At 39.6% G+C, this 26,965-nt stretch overlaps 1 protein-coding gene across 14 annotated transcripts in view; it reads right to left on the bottom strand.

Annotated features, from left to right (window-relative positions):
* The window catches only part of PTGER3 (prostaglandin E receptor 3), a 188,225-nt gene that overhangs the window by 114,115 nt on the left and 47,145 nt on the right, over positions 1-26,965 (bottom strand). The window contains exon 4 of one of the 14 annotated variants that reach the window (XR_013448116.1): positions 1,418-1,578. The exons of the other annotated variants lie outside the window; for them this stretch is intronic. The gene's annotated coding sequence lies outside the window, so the exon portion shown is untranslated. The remainder of the gene's footprint in view (positions 1-1,417; positions 1,579-26,965) is intronic. 14 annotated transcript variants of the gene reach the window in all.

Genomic DNA, 26,965 nt, shown 5'->3' with positions numbered 1-26,965 from the left:
TATGCACTCTGAGACTTGCCAATGTTTTTTCACACCTGATTACTGTGGAGTTTGCTCTTACCTTTCTAAAATGCCTCTCTCTACTTCTGTCCAAAATTCATTCTACTTACCCTCCAAGCCCCAGCTTTTCATTTTCTTGGAAAAGTATTATTTCTTTTATTGTATTCCTATAGCATTGTACACATTAGTCAAATTATACTTTGTCAGTTTCTCAAACTCTAATTCGCAGTAGGAGCCAAATAAATGTTTGTGACTAAATCAATTTCTAAGTAACTGACTGGCTCTCCTCAATGGTCAACAGTATGAGACAAAGACTGATCAAATTTTTCAGCACCCACAAGAACCTACTATATGTATGTCACTTTTTCAGGTGTGATAATATGTTCATATATTAAAAGTTTCCCTTGGCTTAGAAATGGGTAATTTCTATATCCCCCACATTTCCCTTAAGAGTATCTATTGTTACATTTTAACTAACTATATATATTGCTCTTCTTCCCAAGACTGGGAAGAAGGCACTTAGGCACTCAGTGCACATTTTTGAATGACTGACTGACTGAATGAATGAATGAATGAATAAGTGAGGACTGTCCTAGGCTGAGTACTCCCAGAAGCACAAACTAAGACAAAGATTTGTATGCAAGTGACTTATTAAGAATGTGCTCCAAGAAAAAAAGAAGATGAGTAAGGAAGTGGGAAAGTAGGACACAGAGGGAGAAGCCAAGCAGGAGTGAAATTTTAAGTGATTCCAGCCTCAGTTTGAACCTTTGGGAAACTGCGGAGTATAAATTACATGTCAAAGTTTGTTTCACTTATTAACCAGGGGTGTAGGCTTTTCTACTCCCACATCCATCAGTCATGGTTGCTTTGGGGGGAACAGAACTCTTAGGCCCTTCTGGCTCTGCCCTTGTGTGAGCCTCTGAAGGTCACAGTGTGAGCAGTTCGCAGCAAAACAAGTAGAAGCTGGGAATGGGTACATAGAACTGCTATATGGTATCTCAGAGGTTCTGGGTAGGACTCCAGTTTTGTGGGATACACTACCAGCCACATATTTAGCAAGTTAAGTTTAGCTGGTGGTAGTGGAGGAGGTTGCTGCGTGCCTAGATTGGAGAACTCTGGAAAGGCTGTCCTGTTGAAAATAATCTTCTCCACTCCTGCTCCTGATGCCTAGGATCTCTTTAGCTAGGGACAAAACTTTTTAATCTACACTGAGAAGCGATATTTTAAAAAAGAATTCCCTCGGGTGGCAGAGAGAAAGGGTCAAAACCCTATGTAGAACCCACTAAAGCTCAGGCAATGCCAAACTTTTTTAATGCTTCACCCCTTTAATACACTGGTTTTCATCCACACTCACGTATGGGTCTTCCTGATTATGTGGGACGCACAGGCCCTGACGTGCCGCTCTTAAATATCTTACCCCTTGTCGCCACGACGATGGTGTCCTTTATGCTGCCCAAGATTTTCCTGCTCAAAATAAGTCCTCTTCCTCCTGTTCCAGCTAAGCTCATAGCTCTGTGTGTTCTTCCCAAATTACCAAATATGTATGATACCCGATGTGCCAACGATGCTGGTCTCTCTCTGGATAGGAGAGCCCAAAGATTTCAGTTAGAGCAAATTTATTTTCTAAGCCATATTACAGGATATTTTTAAAGACTCCAGTTAAGATAGAAAAGACTCCGTGTGCATGTGTGTGTGTGTGTGTATGTGTATGTGTGTGATCTTCAATTTGAATTTGCCTCTTGGGCCACATTATGTTCCTATGGAAATTGTGATAAAAACATTGATGTGGAAGTAGCCAGCCCACAGACACCTGAACACAGCTAGTTGTTTTGTCTCCTGCCATGGCTTGCTGGTGGCCCCTGGGCCGTCTGTGGTTTGGCCGCAGATGCCTGACGCCTGTGTTCCTGGAGCCGCCCTGCCTCTGTTGAAGACTGCGTTGGTCTGTCTGTGAGGCTCCTTCCAGAATAACCCAGCTGTACTCCAGGGCTATAGTTCCTCTTTAGCATGTCATTAGTGTCCTCGGATGAGACACTCACCTCACAGTAGCTCACTAACTTCTCCCTTCCACTGCCTGATCCTGAACAGCATGGGAGTCTGCACTGTTTTCTTCAGGATTTCAATGCCAGATCCATAACATACTGTAAAGGCTGGCTGGCTGGCTTTCTGAGGAACCCAGATAACTATTCGATAAGTACTTACCTCCTATCACCTCTAATTACCTGTGTCCTTGTTACAGATCACCCTGCCCCCACAGCCATCCCTCCTTTCTTCCATCTTTCTGTTCACTTTTTTCCAGCCACCTTCAAATATTCAGACTTCCCTTAGCCTAAGAAATAAAAGACACAGAAACACCTGTGCTTGACTGCCTGACCTTTTCCCCTTCCTGTGCATGCGATCCAGTTTCTCACCTCCCTTTTTACCCCCAGCTTCTCTATGTGCTACACCTGCTACTCCTACTTCCTCTACCTTCAACTCTCTCCTAAATAATAGCTCCAAATTATAAAGTACTTTCCATTTTTTCAGGCACTGTTCTAAAGATTTTATAAATATTAATGAATTGTATTCTTTGAAGTTGGCACTGTTATCATCTTTTCTTGACAAGTTGCTTAACCTCTCTGACACAGAGAGGTTAAGCAACTTGTTCGGGTCACCCAGCAGCATGTGGCAGAGTTTGGATTCCAATGCAGGGAGTCAGGTTCCAGAATACGTGCTAACTACAATCCATGTGACCTCACTGTCTCCCACCCCCAGGACAGTAAAACTAGTGTCTTGGAAACTTTGGATATTTATTGTCATCTCTGGTGACAATATTAGAAAGATCTAATATTTATAAGAAAGATCTAATATTTATAAGATTGTCCCTCTCTTGTTATACAAATATAATAAAACTTCATTAATCTAGAATGAATAAATTATTCTGATGGGGGCTGAACTAAATTTAATTTTTTCCAAATTTTCTATTTTTATGATATGTAAAAAGGGAGTCATTGGTCAAAGTAGTAAGTAAAACACATAAGTCAATAGGAACAGAATTTGACCTACTTGAGAGGGGAAAATAGAGGTAATTTTAGATTGTTGAAATGCAAATCTAGGCTTCTGATATCAAATGAGTTTCCCCAGATTCAGACAATAATATGTATTATGCACTTTTTGACTCCTACCTTGGTATAACATAGTAGGGAAACAATTGAAATAGCAAGAAAATGGCATATAATCACACTCCAGAGTATAACATAGTGCCTTTTGCCATCATCTTATTTGTTGGAATTTGCAACCCATATCCTGAGACCGAGAGAGTTCTTAGTCACCATTGTGATCCCTGTAGGAATAAACAAAACTGCACATTTTAAAGCTAAAGAGATCATGCAATCTAACTCTCTCATTTACAGCTAAGGATATGAGTTAACATTATGTCTTATAGTCACAGAGCTTGTTTGCAGCAAAGTCCCATTTAAATTTCACCTTCCTTATTTCTGTTCCATCACGAAGCCCAACAATTAATTTGCAGATTTGATCCACTTATAAATACCCCTATAGTATATAATAGCTATTCAGCAAATAACTATTTAAGAAAGGAAGGAAGGAAGGAAGGAAGGAAGGAAGGAAGGAAGAAATGGAGGGAGGGAGGGAGGGAGGGAGAAAGCCTGGCCCATTATACTAATCAATGAGCCCCACAAGGACTGAGATTTTTATCTGCTTCTGTTCAACTGATGCACCCACAGTGACTAGACCAGAGGCTTCCACAATACAGCTTAATTACTATTTGATGTTTAAATGAATGATTTACATAAAGTGTCTCTAAGCAGGTTGATATTATTTCCATTTCATAAGTGAAAAAAATTAAAGCTCGGTAAAGTGACTTGCTCAAGTGTAGATCTAGAACCAGGACTAGAAACTAGACCTTTGGCTCTTAATTCATTACCTGACTATAAAAATATTGCTTTCTGATTTAAAAAAATCAATTAATGAATTATTTTGTATAAGAAATAAAGATAAATATGTAACCTTCAGCAAAGTTCTAAGGAAATGCATACAGCTGGTGCATCATCTACAGTCATTATGCGCATGCTGATCTTCACCATGTCTACGCTGCGTCCTGCTATTTCACACTACCAACCCAACAAGAAGAAACAGTTCTCCCTTCTTACTCTTCAAAACTGTCCTTCCTTTTCTGCTCTTTTCTCAGAGGAACAAAAGAGATAGACCCAGGCCCTCCCCTCTAATGATTGTTCTCATGGTTCTCCATGAGAACCATGGAGATTTGTATTTGTATATATTCTTCTCAGTGGAACTTCATCTTTGGGGTTTTTACAGCCTCCCTGACCAACAGAAATTACAAAATAACTAGGTTAGGTGGCCTCTAATACTTTGATTTAAACCTGGTCTTTTGAAGGCATTCTATCTTTTCTCCTTTTTAAAACATTAAAATATATTCTAAAGAGAATATACCTTGAATACAGTTAACACTGTTTTCCTCACGATAAGACAAATGATAAACACCCCAAGAATTCAAGAGAAGGGAAATAAAAGTGATTTAGGAGGGGTGTGAGTTTTCATCAAGAGGTATAGGGTATGAAAAAGAAGAACTAAGATCAGGTAGAGCTGCATAGCAACGGGGGAAGCAGGATTGTTACCCACTCAAAGAAGTCTAAGACTCGGACACAAGTTTTGGAAAAAAATTGGCTTCTGAGAGCAGTGTCCCAGACCCCACAGACAGCAATAGGTGATTTAGCTTCTGGCTCTCGTGGAATATTGTTCACGCCTCTGCCACGTCTATTACAGCTCCTGGCCCTCACATTTGTCTCCTGGGGGCACTCTGAGAAGCTTCAATATCAACATTGAAGGTATAGCTCACCCGGAAATTTTCTTTATTCCATGCTATAAATAAGAAGGGGGACGTTTTCCCTTCAAAATTCTGACTAAATTAGAAAAACCAGAGTTTCTCAATAACCTAGTCTAACCAGCCTTTTGTGGGGGATATCTAGAGGCAGGGACATTTTCACGGTATGATACTTCTCTGTAAGAAAGAACATAACAGTTTCTTCCATAGCACTTGATAAAGTCTTTAGATACTCTACTTTCAAACAGTCAATTCATCATTTTTTCCACTGCTAAGGAATTTAAAATGTATTCTCCAATTTGTTTTTTCGTTAGGAGGGCATGTATAATGTGTTTCATTTGAATATTTATTTCAAAACCCCTGTTCCAACTTATCATCAAATCCAGGTGGCTCTTGTTTTCCTGTGCATGTCTGAGAAATCCTCTCTTTCTAATCCATTCTGCATTTTTTTATTTCCTCCTTTATTGTCCACCCACTGCATCACTGCAACCCACTTTAGTCCCCTAAGTGATTTCTCTGTCTCTAGTCTCTGCTACAAACCACCCCTCCTAACATCTCAGATAAAATCTCACATATGGTGTAGAATACAATGGACCTTAAAACTACTACATGGCTAGAATCCAGGTTCCACTAGTTATTAGCTGTGTGATCCTGAGCAAGTAACTTAAACTTGCTGGGCATCAATTTCCTCCTCAGCTAAATGGGAACAATGTGAATGTATAGGAAGTGCTTAGAACAGAACCTGACACAGGGACAGAGAGGAAGCTTTCAGGAAGTATTAGCTAGTATTATTTCAGCTATACTGAACATGCCATTCGTTATGCCAGTCACACCTACAGATGCTCTTAAGGGAAATTCCTCTGCACAAACCCTGCTGATGGGGCAGCCATAGGCTGCCATATTTTGTATAAGGATTCTATACATCCCAGGCATACCCAATTGGAAAAGTTATACAAACCCAAGCCATAGGCTAGCCATTGATCTATGACCTTGCTAGTCAAGGAACAGTGAACTGACATGGCAGAAATTTCCTCTCAGGGAATCTGAATTTTGAAATGTTAAGAAAATGAGGACCAGAGCAGGACCAGAGCCATGAGGAAGGAGATATTGTAAGCAAGCAAAAATTATGGAGTTAAGAACATATATTGACAGCAGAGAGAGAGACTTGGCAGTTGGTAATGGAAACACAGTCAAGCAGGTAGAAAATAGCTAGGTCCAAAGTTGGTGGAAGACTAGTGTGAAAATCTGTTTATTCCACATGTTGAGTCTCTGGATCCTGATCTATCCTCCAACCCAAGATTACATATTCCTGCCCATAATATTCAATATAATTTTATTACAATAAACCTCCCCTTGCTTGAGGTAACTGAGAGGTACTCCATTTCTTATATCCCAAAGAACCTAAATAACTAAACCATGGCCCTGTGGACACCCTAGATAATGAGTTGGGGAATCAGATTTCATCGATCAATCAACTCACTGCCTCCCAATTCACCCCATATACTATCCCTACAGTCCTCCTCACCTCAAATGAGCTCTCATTCCTTTTGGCATATACAAAACTTAATTTTCCTTCAAAAGCTAGTTCAGATCCCACTTTCTCCATGAATGCCTGGGTACTATATCAGATAGAAGTAGATCCAGATTTTGAGGAACCTGAAGAGTATACACTTTTCTTTAATAAAATGAATATAAGCCCAGGCTCCAAAAGGCCTATGTGAAGGATGTGCTTTGAAGCTTCAGTTTCATTGGTTTTACCCTATGTCTGCTTTGATGTCAACTCAGGAGGAATCTTTCTTCCATAAGATTATCCTACCAGGTACTTTTAGAGCAATGTGTATAATCACACAGACCTGTTAGATAATTATCCCAGTATTACATTTTGCCTCCGACTTTGGGAACATCATTTGTGACTGGGCTGCAGTATTCCTTCTTCCTGGGGCTTTGGGAAGAAATTTTTGATGTCTAATAGCTCTACATTTGTGTGGGAAAATATCAGTACATACTACTGTTCCTGTTCATTTAGCATCTAGCATATGCCACCTGATATCATTAGCTAAGCCATTCTCCACACAGATGCTGATAAAGAAAACCTTGTCATTATACACATACATTCACAAATATGCCCACACATGTGCTTCATAAAATTGCTTGTCATTTGCTTGTTATTTTCCTATGATCTTTAGTATAAAGGTCAAAATCAATTTTATGACATACAAGGCTCTTGTCCACCTCTCAGATTTAATTCATCTCTCTCTCTCCTTCTCCATGCCTCATCAGTACCTGCCTTGCTATTCTTTGAATGTTGTGCCTCCTGGAACCTTGGGGATTCTGCACGTGCTGTTCCCTATATATGAAATGCTGTTCCCCATATGCCTGCCTCCCACTATCCAGCTACTTTTCCTCCAGAAGACTTATGCATCCTTCTGGTATTGGCCCCCATAAGAGGGGGATGCCACATAATATGCCCTCACATCCTTTCTGGCCTCCCCTTACTTGTGCAGAACACAACAGACTGAAGGCATTTCTGTGATACAAAGGTAGCAGTGGAATTCATGTTTGGGGGAATTCAGTTCTTTTAGTTTGGGAAAATACTTAGACAAGCCTTTTGGGTTTTGGAAAGGTGAAGCCCATGGCCACGAAGGGAAGCGTTAAGACAGAGGCACAGAGCTGCTCTGTAGACCGCTGTAAAGGGCTGCCTTCCTGGTGGACAGAGTGGTGTTTCTGGGTGGTAAAACAATGTTTGGCTTCCCTTTTTTGTGAGGAGGGATTGCTTGAGAGCTAGAGCAGGTTTGAGGGGTTACAGTCCTGGGACTCTGAAAGAAAGTCTGAGTGTGACTCATACAAGAAACATCCGCAGAGCTGAGATAGATGGCATCCATCTGTGAACAGCAATGCACATTAAGGAATAGTTATCTCTGGTTTTAAATTCTAGTTTGTTTGTTTGTTTGTTTGTTTCACTTCTTCCCTCTCCACTCACCCCTTCCTCAGATGAAGCTCTCAGTAGAGATTCTTATAAAGAAGAGCTTTATGTGTGTGCGTGAGACCTTGGATAAAGAAGGGAGAGGCTCACAGACAGTCTGGAGGTGAACACTGCAGGGAGCGGACATCTGCCTAGAGAAGCCGAACAGAGAAAAGCCAAAGGGACCAGCAGGAATGCAGAGCGCCAGTCCAGAGTGAGACCCGCCAAGTGAAGGTGGAACGTGAAGGATGCCTGGAGTCATCAGAGGTTTCAGGAGGGACTGCACCTGCGGAGGCTCCCCAGAATGTACTTGAATTCTTTTATTTGATAGGAAAGGAAAGGAACTCCATATGGCTAGAACTGGGGAAATTTGGTTACAGCCAGAGTCACTTACTGAATACAATATTACCTGATTAGAAGCTCCATGGAAGCAAGGTTCCTATCTATTTTGTTTCTGACTTACCCCCACAAATCACAGTGCCTGGCTCAAAGGAGGAACTCAATGAATACACATTTGCTGAATGAACGAATGGTCTTTCCAACAAGCCTCTAGCTTTAAAATCAGGGACGGTATTGTAAATATTGTCCAACTCCAAAGAGCCCAGCAAGATGTCTGATGCAGAATGGCACGAGTTAGTATTTGCTGGCTGATTTACAATGCACTATACATAGAGAAGGGAGATTTATTTTTTTAATCTTAGTGATAATCATGCACACCTGGTCAAATTCACAGCTTGCCTTATCTTTTATGCTCTCCTTCTCTGTTTAAGATTAAACCATGCAGAAGGAAGAACAATTGATTGGTATCCACAAGACAGTACACTAGAGACTAACCGTTTCCTGCACCATCCTGGCTGCTCTCTGACTCACTGAATTTGGTTGGTTTGTTCCACATCGGAGTTTCCTGGCTCTCAGAAGCAGGAGGATACAGCCCCATCCCGAGTAGACTTTAACCTGAGCCTAGTTTCTAAAAGATCCCGCACTGCAGGGATTATCATCATGGAGAACTGGAGGCGGCCAGAAGCCTCTTAGTGCCCATAACTGTTCGGTTGAGTAATGAGAACTTGCTGTCACTGGATATGGCTTGGCTATTGTGGCTAGCTCTTATGCTGCTAATTGATTTAAATTATAACATGCTTTAGATGGATCAAAATGACAAAATTATTTTAACTATTCAAAATTACTAATAAAAGAATAACGGTAGTGTAGGAACACACATTACTACTTATCAATTGAGAGGAAAAAATATTTTTAAATGTATTTTTCCACATATGGGAAAGAATGAAGTTGTGCAGTACAGAAGAATAGGTAAGGCATTTTAGTAAAACAATGGCAATATCCTTTAAATATTTAAACACTTCTTAATTAGTTTTTGGGTTGCTAACAGTATTGTTTCAGTCTCCTCCCCACACCTGTGGCAACCCATCTCTCATTATAGCCCCAGGGAAATGGGCGAGTGAGTGCCAAAGAGAAGGAGGAAAAGCATGGAGGGATCTCTGCAGACAAAAGGCCATCTAGTGCTGGGACGAGAGGACAATGTCCTTACTGCCCCACAACTGTCTCAGCATCAAACTCCGGAAGTGGAAGGATGACAGAAAAAATAGAAACCCCAAATGGAAAGAAGGGATGGCTATGAGTTTTGAGGACACAGCCTCGCAGGTTGGCCTGGCACATATGTGTGGACACTTCCAGAGAAGGGGAATGGCAGAGAAGAGGCCATAATCGTTCTGAGTATCCCCAGCCTTCACATGGTGGAGGAGGCCCCCCGGGGTTCATAGAAGAGAAAGGAAAGCTGAATGCCTGAGGGACTGCTATGGAGCTGCTATGTTTAGGGCCATGTTCGCTCCTAGGGGTTAGACAGCTGAAGCCAGTGTCCAGAGGAAGGAAGTGGCAGAGCCTTGAGGGTCTACTGTGCCAGTAAGAAAATAATGGGGCCAAGCCAGCAAAGTAGGACCCCAGTGCTCAAAATGCGCTGAGGAAACAGTTCACCAGATTCACTAACCCTGAGTCAACCGGGATGTCAGCAGCTACCCCACAACCAGGAAGACCAAAGTCAACTCTGGGGAGAATGGGAGGACCCAACAGACAGGATCAAGGCTATGTGTAGACAAGTGGCTCTTCTCATCTGCCCGCATTATCATGAGAGGACATAAGCTTTCTCCCTCATATAGATGCTGTCTTGGGTAAGGGAAGGGGGAAGTGGGAGAAACCATTAGGCAAGAACATTTTCCTCCAAGGCACTGAGTTTATACAAAGTGAGAAAATCAGATGGACAACACACCTTCAACTGTAAGCTGAAGAACCCATCCTCTACTGTCCCACCTCCCAGCCTCTGCCTCAGCCATCAGAGAACATGGATTTGTGATGAATTTTTGTTCTCTATACAAAATTTGTAAAAAGAAATTTTAAAAATATCTAAGTTGCACACTGTACAACTTTCACCCTAGCCATTAACAAAAGTAGAGACTCTTAATAGCCAAATAGATGCCTATAGCGCTTAGTAAATGTGGTGACTACCTTCAGAAATCTGATTATGAGCTTTTTGTTTTTCAGTTCAATGCATTATAAAGGTGACCAGGAAGGAAAATGAAACAGTGCCCAAGATGACTAATAAAAGAAGGCCATCCTAATTCCAAACAAGTTAAGCACATCTGTCTAAAAACAAATTAAGCCTTATAAAGGGTGTAAGTTTTGTTCTGTTGTATAACTTATAATCGGAGACAGTCAGTGGAGGGTCTTACTGCAATTTTATGTCTGTCCACGCTTCAAAAGGTTAATCACAGGACATACAGCTCAGATAAAAAGAAAATAATCAAATTCACTCCTATAGTATATTACCAAATCAATAGTTGAGAAGGATTGAGTGAGATTAAAGACGATGGTAAATATGGTAATTGCGCTGAGTAATGAATTTCATAATAAATTAATCCTTATCCTCCAGGGCAGAGCTGATTTGACTGATCTCTATGCACCTCAGTACTCTGGAGGATTTTCTAGTCCCTGATGCTGCAGGTGTGAACACTGTCTAAGGCAAAACCCTTACCTAGCCAAGACGGGACTTGATTCCCTGTGGTTCCATCTATCCTCAGCAATAACCCACAACCATCCAGTACAATCAGATTAAGTCAGAGCCAGTGTAACACGAGTCATTAGACTAGTGATTGAATACTAGCAGAAGCTATCAAGCGTCTTTTAACTCTCAGGCAAATAGATTCAACTGAGTAGTGAAGGTCAATTCAATTTAACATTCATTGATGTGTAAGACACTGTGTGAGGCATTAAAAGAAAAACTTGACTCATCACCAGTAAAAATGTTATAAACTGTATGTAATTAAATAGTATTCATTAGGGCGCCTGGGTGGCTCAGTTGGTTAAGCGACTGCCTTCGGCTCAGGTCATGATCCTGGAGTCCCGGGATCGAGTCCCACATCGGGCTCCCTGCTCAGCAGGGGTCTGCTTCTCCCTCTGACCCTCTTCCCTCTCGTGCTCTCTGTCTCTCATTCTCTCTCTCAAATATATAAATAAAATCTTAAAAAAAAAAAAAAATTTAAATAGTATTCATTATGTTGTGTACATATCTAATTGTTATGATAAGTCTAAATCCTCAATGCATTCTCATTTCTCTAAGTGACAAGAACAAAGAAAAATGATGAAAGTCCCATTAGTCAAAATTTGGCCATCTGGAATCTAGATCCTCTATCAAAATAGTTTGAAAGTCAGTTACTTAAATACAAAATAATTTAGCCAATCATTTATTATTCAGCTTCTCTTGTTCTTAGTAATATAATAGTAATATAGTATGTAATAACATAATATAATAACTATGATCCTTAGGCAAAAACTTAATAGATTTTCTGACATAAAATACAGAAAAGACATTTAAAATGTCATGGAATACAGCTATGAGAAAGGACATCCTGCCATTTGTGACAACATATAGGGACCATGAAGACACAATGCTAAGTGAGATGAATCAGAAGGAAAAAGACAAATATGAAATGATATTACTTATATGTAGAATCTGAAAAAGCCAAACTCATATTAACAGAGAGTAGAATGGTGGTTGACCGGGGGAAGGGGATTGGAGGTACAAGACAGATGTTGTTTAATGGTACAAACTGGCAACAAGTAGTAAATGAGTCCTAGAGATCTAATACACAGTACAGTGATTACAGACAACAACACTGTATTATAATCATTAAGTTTGCTGAGAGACTAGAATTTATTCCAGCCACTAAAAAGAAATGATAATTACGTAATGGGATAGAGGTGCTAATTTCCACCTCAATGACAATCATATGAAAACATTTAAACGTATCAAATTAATGTGTTGTACACTGTTATATGTGAAATATATTTCAATAATAGAAATGGTACATAAAATAAGGAACTACTTTTTGACTAAGGCAGAGATCGCCAGTTGCTTTCCAGTATCCATTCTCTCCCTCTTTATAATAGAACCCTGAGTATTAGCTGGGTTCCAATTAAAACAACTCATTTCCAACTCTCTCCCTGTTAGGTGTGGCTGTGTGACTGAATTCTGGCTAATTATATATAAGGGAAAAGTGGTGACATTTCTGGGAAACTCCTTAAAGGGAAGGGGAACGCTCTTTTTTATTTACTTCCTCCTCCTTTCTCTGAAAAGAGGCAGATTAATGTTTGGACCTCAAGCAGCTATATTGGACCATGAGGCAGTGCACTGAGAATGGCTAAAAATAACATCCATCTCTGGTGATCAAGAATGGCCAGATCAGCCCGGGACTGCCTACATGCAGAATTTATCTAAGTTGGAGAGAAACGCCCTTCTATCTTCTTTTAGCCATTGTTATTTTTGTTTCTGTTTTGTTTTGGTTTGGTTTGGTTTCTTGCATCTGACCAAAACCTAACACACTGATGAAGCATCCCATCAGCTAGAATAAATTCTAGGCAGTTTTCAAGAAAACACTTAAAGTAATTACAGAAAAACCATACTGAGGGACGCCTGGGTGGCTCAGTCAGTTAAGTGTCTGCCTTCAGCTTAGGTCAAGATCTCAGGACCCTGGGATCAAGTCCCACATCGAACTCCTTGCTCAGCAGGGAGTCTGCTTCTCCCTCTGCCTGCCCCTCCCCCTGCTTGTGCTCTCTCTCTCTCTCACAAATAAATAAATAAATAAAATCTTAAAAAAAAAAAAGAAAGAAAGACCAACACTACTATAAGGAAATTAATAGTGTTTTCATCATGTCTAGCTTAAAATGAATCAATTACCAAGCATGTACAATCCTTGAGGCTTTAAGATTTGACATAAGGAGACTGGTTTGGGGGCCCTAACATAGGTCATGTCCAAAAGTTGAATTTGACTTCAAATTGTTGGCGTGTAATTTTCCCCAATTTTGTACAATATTTCTGTATGGTCAAAGAGAAGTGGCATAGCATCATACCACTGCGTAATACAAATCTGCTCTCTCCCCATGCAAAGCTGGGTTCACAACATGGCTCAGAAATCGATCATAAAAGCTGGACTTCAGTCTTAACTCACTTCAAACCCGGACAAGCTCGCTTAAATTTTATAAATCTCAATTGCTTTATCCATGATGTGGGAATAATGATAACACTGGCTCCACTTCCTTTCATAGGGAAGTTGGGACAATCAAATGAAATAAATATGTGTCCAAGTGTTATCAGCGTTATTAACATCATTTTGGCATATTCACTTATGTTTCACTGGGAGAGGCACTTTGTTTTCAACCTCCTGAGATAATTAACTTTAAAAAGTGACTCCGTTTCACATTAAACACCTCTATTTACATCTCATTTTCGTGATTCTGCAGAACAGTTTTGTTTGTATAATGTTTGAGTTTTTATGGGCTACATGTATTCAAGTATTTAGGCTAAAAGAATACCATTGGAAATGTGTATTAGGCTAATTTGCAACTGTTTGTTTTGTAACCAGCATAAGAGAAACACGTGGACAGACACTGAAAATTAAAAAAAAAATAAATTTATTAATGGTGTTAGAAGAGGCAGTTAGAATATGTCCCTCACTGATTGAAATCTGGGTGCTGTGTGCAGCAAATTCCCTTTAAGCTGGATTTAAGCCTCCAGACATTTCACATAGCAGAATTCATTTTCACAGCATTGAACAATTATCAATGGTCATAAAAATGACTCTGGACCTACACAATGTTGTTGTATATTCTGAATTACCAAAGACATATCGTCAGTAATGGAACCAAAGTATTTCACTAACTGCGGTGTACCACGCCACAGTCTTGCTTATCACAGGGAGGTTCACAGTAATAAAAACACTAGATTATCTGACAAGTGTCTACCTGAAAAGAATAACACAGGTTATAATTCCATTTCACAGATAGCAAAGGTGAGAATGAACTTCTTGCTCAAATAAAAGCAGGTTATTTGATGAATTTCATTGTTAAGAATGGCCTTCTGGAGAGAATATGTACATAAAAAACACAATCATCAAATGCTTCACTATGAAATTAAAATTTTCTCTTTCAAAAAAAAAAAAAAAGAAAAGAAAAAAAAAGAATGGCCTCTGGGGCACCTAGCTGGCTCAGTCGGTAAAGCATGTGACTCTTGATCGCAGAGTAGTGAGTTCGAGCCCCATGTTGGGGGGGTAGAGTTCACTTAATAAATACATAGATAGATGATAGCTAGAAAGAAAGAAAGAAAGAAAGAAAGAAAGAAAGAAAGAAAGAAAGAAAGAAAGAAAGAAAGAAAGAAAGAAAGAAAGGAAGAAAGGAAGAATGAATGAATTGCCTTCTGGATTGGGATTCATTTCATAGGCTCCCTTCTGATTCATATCTAAGTGACCTGGAGTTGCCATGTGATTAGTAGTGAAAGTCACCTCAGCTCTGCTCTTTTCTCTTTCTGTCTCTGTCATTCTCACTCTGTGTGTGTGTGTGTGTGTGTCTCTCTCTCTCTCACTTACTCTCACTTGCCTTCTCTAAGACGATGTTGAGAAGTGAGATACTCTACAAGGACATGAACGTGGGGCTTGGCCCCGGCCTCACACTTTAGAGCTGACAGTCCAAGGGAAAGTGTGGGAGAAGAGCAACCCGCGTGATGGATGCCAGACGTTCTGCTCCCTGTTCCCTTCTTGAAAATCCACCGCCCTGCAGCTCCCATCAGCAAAGGCTGACTAGTGGGACATCCTCCTTCCTGCCCCCTCTCCAAACTCTCAGTCTTATAAACTTGCTTGATTTCTCTCCCTCTTCACTGCTACCTTCAATATATTACCTAGCCAGAAAGTGAGGGAATGGAGAATGTGTATGGAGTGAGAAGGGAGGAGAGAAATGACGGGGAGGGGCTCAAGGAGACCCTGGCACCAATCCTTTCTAGGGACTCTATGGAGACTTGTTCTGTGCCTCAGTCTCTGATGTGGGCATAGAAGAGAATTTTGAAAGGGGCCACTTTTGTTTCAGGCATGTTTTATCTTACCAGTACCTTCCCTCCAGATTTGTCTCCCTTTCAGCTTTCCCCCTTTCCTTAGTTTCTATAAAGAAATCCTATCCCCAACTCCGCCAAAGCTTAATTATTCTATGTCTCATTCTTATAAGGCCCTACTAAGTGGCTAAAGCTAACAGAAATATTGTTTCTGGGATATTAGAGAGGGGCAGTGCTTTACTGTCCTCTTTTTACCAAGAAAATGCATTTACTTTCTAAGAGGAGCCTTCCATGTCCTTGCTTAAAAGAACACTAGTTCTAGGATTTTAGGTCTTATGGTGGGTACTGTAGGATCAGGAGAGATTTTCAAAATCTTTAAAAAAAGAATAATAATAGCTCAACACATTTTTTTTTTTACTAAACATCAAGCACCTTTTTAAATGCCTTACATATTTTAGCTCATTCGATGCTCCTAACAGTCTGAGAGGAAGGGTCTACTAATATCCTGACTACAGATTAAGATACTGAGGTATAGAGAGGGTAGGTACTTTACCTACAGTCATACAGCTAGTGAATAGTTGAACTATGATCTGAACCCAAGGAGTGTGGCTCCAGAATCCCTGCTTCTAAGCAACCATCTAGATGGCTGCCAGAAAAACCACCAAGGTTGAAATTAGCTTAGGAAGAAAGCATGAGTACTAGTCTGGGCTCTGTCTCTAAGAAATTGTGTGACCTTGGACAAGTCACTTCAACTCTGAGTCTCAGTTGAACTAAATTTGTGGTTTATATTTTTGAATACTGTGATATTGTGATATAATAAAAGATATATATTTTGGTCTTCATCCCCAGCTCCTGAGATAGTTCTGAGTCATAAAGATGTTGTTATAATGTTTGGTTTTTGTCCCCAGTTCCTGAAAAAGCTCCAGAAGGATAGAGGTGAAAGGAGCATCTTTTGTTTTTTCATAAGAAGCCCCTTTCAACCTCATTTGAGTTTATGTTAATGAGGTGACTTTTGGAAAGCCCCTAAGATGGGGGGCTAGTTGCCAAGGGAACTAGCAATATGATTAGAGGATTAGAATTTTCAATTCCACCCTCTGACCTCTGGGGAGAAGAGAGGGACTGGAGATGAGTTAATCACTAATAGCCAATGATATAATCAATCATGCCTATGTATTGAAGCTCCATAAAAGAACTCTAATGTAGGGGGTTCAGAGGGCTTCCAGATTGGTTAACACACTGAGGTGCTGGGAAGGAGGTGTACCCAGAGAGGACACAGATGCTTTACACTTCTTCTGCACACCTTGCCTTATGCATCTCTTCCATCTGGCTGGTCCTGAGTTGTATCCTTTTGTAATAAACTGGTATCTAGTAAGTAAACTGTTTTCCTGAGTTCTGTGAGCCATTCATGCAAATTACTGAGCCCAATATGAGGGTCCTGGGAACCTCTGATATATGGCCTGTTGGTCAGAAGTCTGGGAGGCCTGGACTTGTGATTGGCATCTGAAGCAGGGGGCAGTCTTGCAGACTGAGCGCTTAACCTGGAGATCTGCACTAACTCTGAATACTTAGCATCATATTTGAATTGTAGGACACCCAGCTGTTGTTGAGGAATTGCTTGGTGTGGGGAAAACCCTACATGTTTGGTGTCAGAAGTGTGGAGAGTAGGGTGTAGAAGAAACAGTGTTTTTCTTTTAAAAGCAGAACCATTTATACAATGGAATATTATGAAGCCATCAAAAGGAATGAAATCTTGCCATTTACAACGACATGGATAGAACTGGAGGGTATTATGCTGAGAGAAACAAGTCAATCAGAGAAAGACATGTATCATATGTCCTCACTGATATGAGGAATTCTTAATCTCAGGAAACAAACTGAGGGTTCCTGGAGTGGTGGGGGATGGGAGGGATGGGGTGGCTGGGTGATAGACATTGGGGAGGGGATATGCTATGGTGAGCATTGTAATTGTGTAGGACTGTTGAATCACAGACCTGTACCTCTGAAACAAATAATACATTATATGTTAAAAAAAAAAAAAAAAAGAAGAAGATAGTAGGAAGGGAAAAATGAAGGGGGGGAATTCGGAGGGGGAGATGAACCATGAGAGACTATGGATTCTGAGAAACAAACTGAGGGTTCTAGACGGGAGGGGGGTGGGGGGAGGGGTTAGCCTGGTGATGGGTATTAAAGAGGGCACGTTCTGCATGGAGCACTGGGTGTTATGCACAAACAATGAATCATGGAACACTACATCAAAAACTGATGATGTAATGTATGGTGATTAACATAACATAATAAAATTTAAAAAAAAAGCAGAACCATTTCTTTAAATGAAATTCCAATTAGAAGCCTGATATATATGACAGATAAAAGGGAGATCTTGAGCTCAGGCTATACTAATACTACCTTTGTACTGTTCAAAATCCAACCCATCACCCTTGTCCTTAAGTCCACTTTACACACACACACACCCACACACACGTACATACACACACACACACACACACACACACATCAGTTTCTGCAGATAGGGCTCCGTTGAACCCAATTAAAATCCTCTTGACTCAATGGTCTCTACTGCTTCTTCCAGGAGTAGGATTCTATGTAATCAGTTGTTTAGACACACCCAGGAGTAAAATACCAAAATATGACCTCCTCTCTACTGTGCCCTCGAATGCACAAATAGCCTAGCTTAGAGTTAGAAAAGAGCAAGGAAACAAGTCATTCTTTCACTTGATTTCCTTTACGGCTCAAGAAAATAAGGAAATACTATTTGGAATCCTCACCCCCTGCTATGAATCTCCCTCAGAGAAGCAAGAATAAGAAGTACAGCTTCTAAGCACATAGCACAGTGACTGGCATCTTGGAAGCATCTGATGAATGATCACTGAGACTGAATTGAATATTATAGCAAAAACATGTCTGAGACTCACAACATAAATAACTACATTATTTGGGCAGAACTCTTTGAGACCGATTCCATTAGATAGTTGAAAATAAATTCCATTGACCTTATTTTTCCTCTGACTTCAATAAAAGTACACTGAGGCTCCTCAATGTTAAATTCCTCCCTCTTCTAACACTGAATGTGGATAGTAGAGCTGGATGTGCTTACTTTCTTCCCACAACCAGATAATCTCTTAAAAACCTCATCCTCCCTTTTCTGCACAGTGGAACACATTCATCTTTAATTCATTTACTTTTCAGTATCCTGGTCCCACCTTGATATGTATTCCCCATAAAGCACGAGGTATAACAGATGATGTCCTTCTTAAAGGGTCTAGAGACCAAGGAAGACCCTCCAGTCTTTAGTTTGCTCTGTAACGCACCTGTCAACACATGGGATACTGGTGAACACTCCCCTGTGACCAGGGGTGGGGGTGGGGGGGTGGGTGGCTGGGCTCTTAGTACCTGAGCTAGAGGATCCTGGTGCTCTGCTTACTTTCTTAGGAATTCACTACATACTGAAAAGTGAACTGGTGTAGGCAGAAATCTATGTTTTGTAACTTAGGCTAAAATATCCGACACGTTAGACTCTCCTCTTGCTGCGTGCAATGCATTAAACCTGGGGTGATGCTCAGGAGCGTGAGCGGAAATATGATCTGTAGGCTCTGAAGGGCCCAGAGGGGAGGCTTCCAGAATGACCTGGGGAGGCTGCTCAGGGGTGCTTTTGAGTTTTTCAGTCTTTGAAATGTGTTACAGTGCATGCTTTGCTCCTGGAGGGCACTTTGTATCCCTGTGTGGCCCAGCATAGTAAGGGCGGATAGAGCAGCCAAATACGAACGGGCTGAGTGAGTGATAACTAGAACGAATGGGGAAGCTGTGGTCCAGGGATAGGAGCACCTGACAGGAAGCAGAAAAGTGTTTTCAAGTGTTAACCTATCAAAGCCTGGGAGCTGTGTTGATAGTTCTCTGTTCAGCTTCCTTACATGTCAAAAGGAGGTGGTCAGAATTTGTTTCTTTTGAATGCTCTCAGTTCTTGGAAGGGAAGTGTCTTTTCCACTCTATCAGCCCCTGACTCCACAGCGGTGTTGCTGAAAGAGCCAGGAAAATGCTTGTGGGATCCCAAGCTCAAGTTATTCAGACCTTGTGGCCAAAGGCAGTTCTGCTCCTCAGACCATCCTGCTAACCACATCTGCCTTCTCTTTGCCAGCCTGAAAGATTCTCTCGTGACTGCCCACCCCCTACCCAAGGCCATCCCACAGACATAGGAATCAACACAGACAAGATTTTCCCTTCACATTACCTTATAACCTTAACATGAGTGTAAAAAGTGTTGCATTCAATGAGACTAATTTAATACTTTTAAATTAATAATTTAATGCTCCATCCAATTTAATACTTTGCCTAATGATGGCCCAAGGGACATTCACTGAGAAGGGATAGGAGGCATTCTGAGTAACATGGATGTCAAAAGTTTGGACGCCGTCATCTCTAATGTCAGTCTAATTGTAGTTAACAACTCTTTGCTAAAATACATACTGTATATCTAGCATTGTGATAAGTTCTGTAAGTCTTAATTTTTTCAACTAAAACCCCTCCTTGGACATCTCACATTTTTTATTCATATTATTTTTACTGCAGTCATTAAAATAAATGGAGAAGATATTTCTACAACTACTATGTGTCTATATTTCAGTCTTCACTGGCTTGGAGGCTGTGGGGAGGAGAGGAAATGGGAGGGTCTGGGGCACTAAGATTAAAAAGATGTGGTCTCTCATTCAAGGAGCTAAGAGCCTAGTGGGGGAGCTAGAAACATGTGCAGCTGACTCTCATACAAGTCAAACAGTGAGAAGTAATCACAGAGGCATAAATAAATTATCATGGAGGCACAAGGGGGCAGTTGTTAATTCCAAACCAGGTTTTGGCAAAGGATTCTTAAGTAGGTCTAATGACAGCGGGCCTTAATGAATGAGTAGAATTTTCCCAATTAAGAAGAACATTCAAGCAAAGAAAACAGTAGGAACAGAATTATGGAAGTGCATAATATGTTTGAGGAAAGGACTCCCAGAGGATGGGATCTTGTCTATAACACTGGAAAGGTAGGTTGGCGCCAGCCTACTGAGAGCTTTGAATATGTGAAGAATTCAGGCTTTGTGCAGTGGGAACTGGGAAAACACCAACATTTTCTGAGGACACCACTACTATGCCCACGCTCCAAACGAGAACACTGAGGCTCAGAAGGGGAAGAAACTCACTCCTAGGCCAGTAGAGAGCTGAAGTTTAACCCCGAAGTCCAATCACTATATCTAGTCTTTTTTTTTTCTTTTTGAGATACAATTACCATATACCATTATATTAGTTTCAGGTGTACAACATAATGATTTGATATTTGTATATACCGTGAAACGATCACGATGGTGAGTTCAGTTAACATCCACCACCATGCATAGTTACAAGTTTTTTTTTTTTTCTTGTGATGAGAATTCTTGAGATCTACTGTCTAGCAACTTTCAGAAACACAATACGGTATCATTAACTGTAGTCACCGTGCTGTCTTTTACATCCCCACGACTTACTTATTTTACAGCCGGAAGTTGTACCCACCTAGTCTTAGTCTTAGTGCTTTATCAATAAAATTTGAATAATCACAATACTTCCTTCCCTACTTGAACAATTCAATCAAGTAAAACTACAGATACCAAAATGCCTTAGAAATTATCAAAGAATTCTACAAATGTTGATTATTAGATACTAAGTTATCACATTTACAACTAATATTACTCCTGAAGGTGGTATTAATGTCTTTTTGCAAAGGCAAGTAAGGCTATTTAATGTTAATACCGGCTATAAATGACTGAGTTTCTACTGTACTTTGTACATTTATTATTTCCTTTCACTACCTTGTGATATAGGTATCATTATTTCCAATTTATAAAAGAGTAAACAGAGTTAGAAAGAGATTTAAAAATTGCCCATTTATTTCAGAGGTACAGATCTGAGATTCAATATATGTTAAGAAAGAAAAAAAGAAGAAGAAGAATGTAGCAGGAGGGGAAGAATGAAGGGGGGGAAATCGGAGGGGGAGAAGAACCATGAGAGACAATGGACTCTGAAAAACAAACTGAGGGTTCTAGAGGGTAGGGGGTTGGGAGGATGGGTTAGCCTGGTGATGGGTATTGAGGAGGGCACGTTCTGCATGGAGCACTGGGTGTTATGCACAAACAATGAATCATGGAACACTATATCTAAAACTAATGATGTAATGTATGGGGATTAACATAACAATAAAAAAATTAAAAAAAAAATTGCCCATTTACACAGCTAGTAAGTCAAGAACCCGGTTGCAAATCTATGTCTTCAAATCCCCAGACTCTTCCACAAGGCTGCCCAAAGCTGCCTTCCCACTGATGATGTTAAAAACTCTCAGACTGCAGTGGCTCACGATGTTCTTCAGAAAGCAATGAATGATGCCAACAATTTCAACACTTCCAGCAAGCATGTCAGTGTCTCATTCTGTGCTTCAAAAGAGAGGTAACTATTTCTAACCTTTTTAAGGATTATGTTGTATAAATCAGTAGCATATTTCCTTTAGGCTTAATTTAACTGGAAAACATGACTCATTTTGCCCCACCCAGTGAAATGAAAAAAAAAAAAAAAAAGTCTTTCTTGAAGAATAATTCCACTGTTGATAAAGAAAACAAACAAACAACAGAACAAAAACCCATACACAACCCCTCCCTATGTAACGGTATTTGTTCCTTAGAGTTATTTCAAATTTTAAAAGCCTCCTTAAACATTTACTGAAACATTTGTTTCTGTATTTTAAAGTACATTTCTTTTTTCTCTTGGTCATGAAACAAATGAAATAGAGTTGTTAATGTACAAAAACTTGATAAATATTATTCGTGCCAGCATGAATTATGCTCCTAAAATATATGCTTTATACATGGTAAAACATGATGAGAATAGATAATAAGCTGAGTTTGACCAAATTCATATTCTTGATGGCCTTTTATAGTCAGTGAGGACAATCAGATACTCCAGCTAATAAAGTCATTGCTATGAAAGGCCACCAGATATTCTGATTTAATTGGAAAATAATTGCAGTAGCTCTTTTTGATAACATTTTTGCTGTTTTTCTGAGCAGAGTTTTCCAAAAAAGTTATAAACTGATAAGATGAACATAGAGACCTTGAAGGCTGGCTTTGAGATTAGATCCAACAACAATTCAGTTTCACATGAGACAGAATATAAACCACATATAAAGGGGTTTAAAGCAGGGCACTAAGTTCAACAGCTAAATTCAGCCATCTTTTTATACCATCTCAAATACTGTAGCCAATTTACAACTGGTTTGATGCATAAAATCATAGAACCTTGAGTTGGAAGAAGACTTTCAAAAGATACTTGTAGGGGCGCCTGGGTGGCTCAGTCGTTAAGCATCTGCCTTTGGCTCAGGTCATGATCCTAGGATCCTGGGATCGAGCCCCACATCGGGCTCCCTGCTCCGCGGAAAGCCTGCTTCTCCCTCTCCCACTCCCCCTGCTTGTGTTCCCTCTCTCACTGTGTCTCTCTCTGTCAAATAAATAAAATCTTTTTTTAAAAAGGCAACAAACAAACAAAAGATATTTGTAGTTCTTGCTTCTACAGCAACCCCCCTAGTGGTTCCCTAGTATTTGTCTGAACATTTGCAGCCATAGGAAACTCCTTACTTTCTAAGATAGGCCTTTCCGCCTTAAGCATCACTGCTTTTGCTTCTTTTTACATTGGGTCAAAAAATCCTTCTCTCTGTAGCTACTGCCCATAAATCTTAGTCCAGCCTATAGGACATATCACTTCATATTTCATGTGGTACTCCTTCAAACATTTGAGAGAATCTCACCATAATTCTTAGATGAAGCTAGGGTTGAGGAGAAACTTATAAAAACAAATTTTTGAAAGGATATTAATCAAAACATTTACAGTGGTTTACTTTGAGTGGTAGAAAATTAGGAATTTTCCTTTGGTCTTTGTGTTCTTCTGCACTGCTTGAGAAAAATATTAAAGTCCTAAATGTAATGAATGAAAATTGGTACGTCACTTTGAAGAATCAGAGAATCTTAAATCTGGAATCTGATAAACATCAGGCTCCCCAAGACCTAGACCCACATGGTAGGGTTTCATTAAAGATGCATCAATGACAAAATAAATCCAGCAAATTATTCATTTAATCAGTGATCAAAATCTATCAAAATCCAATATAAATAATCTGATCCTCATTTCTTTCTTGGAGATATACTCATCACCAGAGAAGTAATGGTACTAATGATCAAGTTGTTATTGTTCTCAATCCAAGTACTAAGAGGAAAGAGAACACCTCCATCCTAATTTAAACTGATTTAATGTCTTTTTTTTTTATTGTGTCTTTTCCCCAATGCATCACAGTCCAAAAATTCTCTGGCAGTTCTATTTTCTACTGACTTTATAGCTAGAGAAAAACAAATGACCTGAAGTTACCCAGAAATAAAATATTGTTCTGTCTGGACCTTGGGAAATTTATGAGGATTTTGTATTTAAATGATGATGATGATGATGGAACATGGCATGTATACTGTGAAAATTGATACTATAATGGAATATCCACTCCATTATACTCCACACTATAATGGAGTAGGAAGGCCAGAAAGGGGAACTCTCATGCCATACCATTCAAGGTCAAGAATTGTCAATTACAGATGCCAACAGAAGAGAGGTCAACAGGAAAGAATCATCAGTCACAGGCCCCAACAGGAAAAGATGTGCAATGCATCTCCTACAAGAATTGACTACCCCAGCAACTCAGATAATGAGAAACTATCATCACCCTGAACTCTTACCTTTCTCCAATGGAGTTTTGTTCAAAGAAACCCCTCCCAACTTCCTCCTTCTCCATAAAATAACATTCACTTCCTTTGATGGAGATGGACTAGCCTATGGTTTTTGCCATAGTTTGCTTGCCCTGAATTGCAATTCTTTGCTATTCCCAAATAAATCCATTTTTGCCAGTAAAATGACTTTTATTTTTAAAAACAACAATACCAAGTGGTTTGCCTACAGTATCTAATATTTACAGTTACCTTATAAACTAGAAATTATTACCCCCAAGGTCCTTAATAGATCAGGAAATTGAGGTGGCAGACATATGTTACACTAATCTACATTAAATAGTGGTAAGAAAGCATTCACTGATTTGACCAGATCCTATTTTTTGCTTTTTGGACAAGAACTACTGTGCTGAGATTAACTTTTCTGCTTGTATGCCTTATTATTTATTTTTCCTGGATTTCACTTGAAGACATTATCATAGGGACTTTTCAAAATACCTCTTCTGGATTCCTCAAAAAATTAAAAATGGGACTACCATATGATCCAGCAATTCCACTTCTGGGTATATATCTGAAGGAAACAAGAAGAGATATCTGCCCCCCATGTTCATGGCAGCATTATTTACAATAGCCAAGACATGGAAACAATCTAAGTGTTCTTTCCATACATATAATGGGATGGAGTTTATTCGTCCATGAAAAGAAATAAATCTTGCCACTTGCAACAACATGGATGCACCTTGCAAACACTATACTAAGTAAAATAAATAAAGACAAAGACTCTATGTATATGCAGAATCTGAAAATACCAAACTCATAAAACAGATAATAGACTGGTAGTCGTAAGAGGTGGGGGGCAGGGCTGTGTGTGGAGGAAATAGGTAAAAATGGTCAAAAGGTACAAACTTCTAGTTATAAGATAACTAAGTTCTGGGAATGTAATGTGCAGCATGATGACTATACTTAACAATATTGTATTGTATATTTGAAAGTTGCTAAGGGAGTAAATCTTAAAAGTTCTTATTATAAGAAAAAATGTAAGTATGTGAGCTGATGGATGTGAACTAGACTTGTAGAGATCAGTTTGCAATATATACATATATCAGGTCATTATGTTATACAGCTTAAATGAATACAATGTTCTATGACCATTTTATCTCAGTAACACTGGAGAATAAATAAATAAGTCAACCACAAAACCTCTTCTGTGCTACTGGAACCATTTCCTTATCTCACAAAGACATACACTAAGCCATAAAGAAAACTTAAATTTCTTTATTTTGCTGTTTCTTATAAGTTCTTCCTCTTCCTATGAAGTTGACCCACATCCTTATTTTCTCACCCTAAGTCTTGAGAAGATCGGATAAAATTTGTATGCTTGTAAGGGCATTCAGCCTCAGTTAGAAACTGAGTCGACTTAAGTCTTCTGAGCTTCCTTTTAATATTAATGACAATAATTTCTAATAACAATAACCATTTATTGAGTCTTATTAATGTGTCAGGCACTAGGTAAGCATTTGCATGAAACATTTCATTAAATATTTGAAAAAATGTGTTAACTTTAGATAAGATTATTATCTTCATTTATAGCTAAAGAACTAAGGTTTAGAAAGGTTAATTTTTTTAGATGTATTTATTTATTTTAGAGAGCGAGAGAGAGAAAGCAAGGGGAAGGGCAGAGGGAGAGGGAGAGAGAATCCTCAAGCAGACTCCCCGCCAAGTGTGGAGGCCGACTCAGGGCTCCATCCCACCCTGAGATCATGACCTGAGCCAAAATCAAGAGTCAGACACTTAACCAACTGAGCCACCCAGAGACCTCAAAAGGTTAAGTTAATTTGATTAAGGTCAGTCTACTAACAACTTAATAGAACTAGGCTGTGCCACCAAACGTAGTCTTTTTTTTGATTCCCATCCTCTCAAACACAATGCTGTATGCTCGGGTCTCCCAACATAATATTAAAGAATGAGTACAGGGATCAGGGTGTCTTTTGCCACTTTACCAATATGGTTTATGGATTCCTCAAGCAATTGACATTGCCACTGTGGCTACTATTATCACTACTAATACAACACCAATAACAATACCCCCTACATATTTATTGTACCCATCACTCTTCTGGAATATTTACATATTTAATCCTCATAGCTACCTTATAAAGTAAGTGCAAAAATCCCAATTCTTCATATTCAAAGATCATAAAGAGTTTAAGGAATTACTTTCAAGTTCCACAGGTATTAAACCAAAGTTTGATCCCAGGTCTGACTCCAAAACACATACTTTCTTTCCTTTTTTTTTTTTTTTCTCAAAGATTTTATTTATTTATTTGTCAGAGAGAGAGCACAAGCAGGGGGAGTGGCAGGCAGGGGGAGAAGCAGGTAGAGGAAGAAGTAGGCTCCCCGCTGAGCAAGGAGCCCCATGTGGGACTTGATCCCAGGACCCTTGGATCATGACCTGAACCTAAAGCAGACACTTAACTGACTGAGCCAACCAGGCGCCCCCAAAACACATACTTTCATAAACTTACTGGTAATCTGACCACAATACTTATCTTTTTTTTTAAGATTTATTTATTTACTTACTTATTTAGAGAGAGAGAGAAAGCACACATGTGCAAATGGTGGCAGAGGGAGAGAATCCTCAAGCAGACTCCCTACTGAATGTGGAGCCAAATGCCGGATTCAATCTCGTGACGCATAAAATCATGACCTGAGCAGAAACCAAGAGTCGGATGCATAACACACTGAGCCACCCAGGTGCCCCACAGGATACTCATCTCCTGAAAGATCTTACTTATCTAGCTGACATCTTAGTTGTCTCTTGCCTTTCTTCAAGAATATCCCTCTATCCTTTCCAAATGGTTGTCTTGGGCAATTGAGAAAGATCCCCTAAGTTTGACAGGATCATTCTTCATCCAATGAAATGGAGAATGGTGTTCCCCATTAAGGAACTTCAAGTAATGTATGTAATTATTCATTGTTATTTTAATTTTTTC

The sequence above is a fragment of the Halichoerus grypus genome, chromosome 5, assembly GCF_964656455.1.
Source record: "Halichoerus grypus chromosome 5, mHalGry1.hap1.1, whole genome shotgun sequence".
Classification (NCBI taxonomy): domain Eukaryota; kingdom Metazoa; phylum Chordata; class Mammalia; order Carnivora; family Phocidae; genus Halichoerus; species Halichoerus grypus.
Note: the sequence above shows the minus strand (reverse complement) of the source record. Positions and strands in the feature narration are given on the sequence as shown.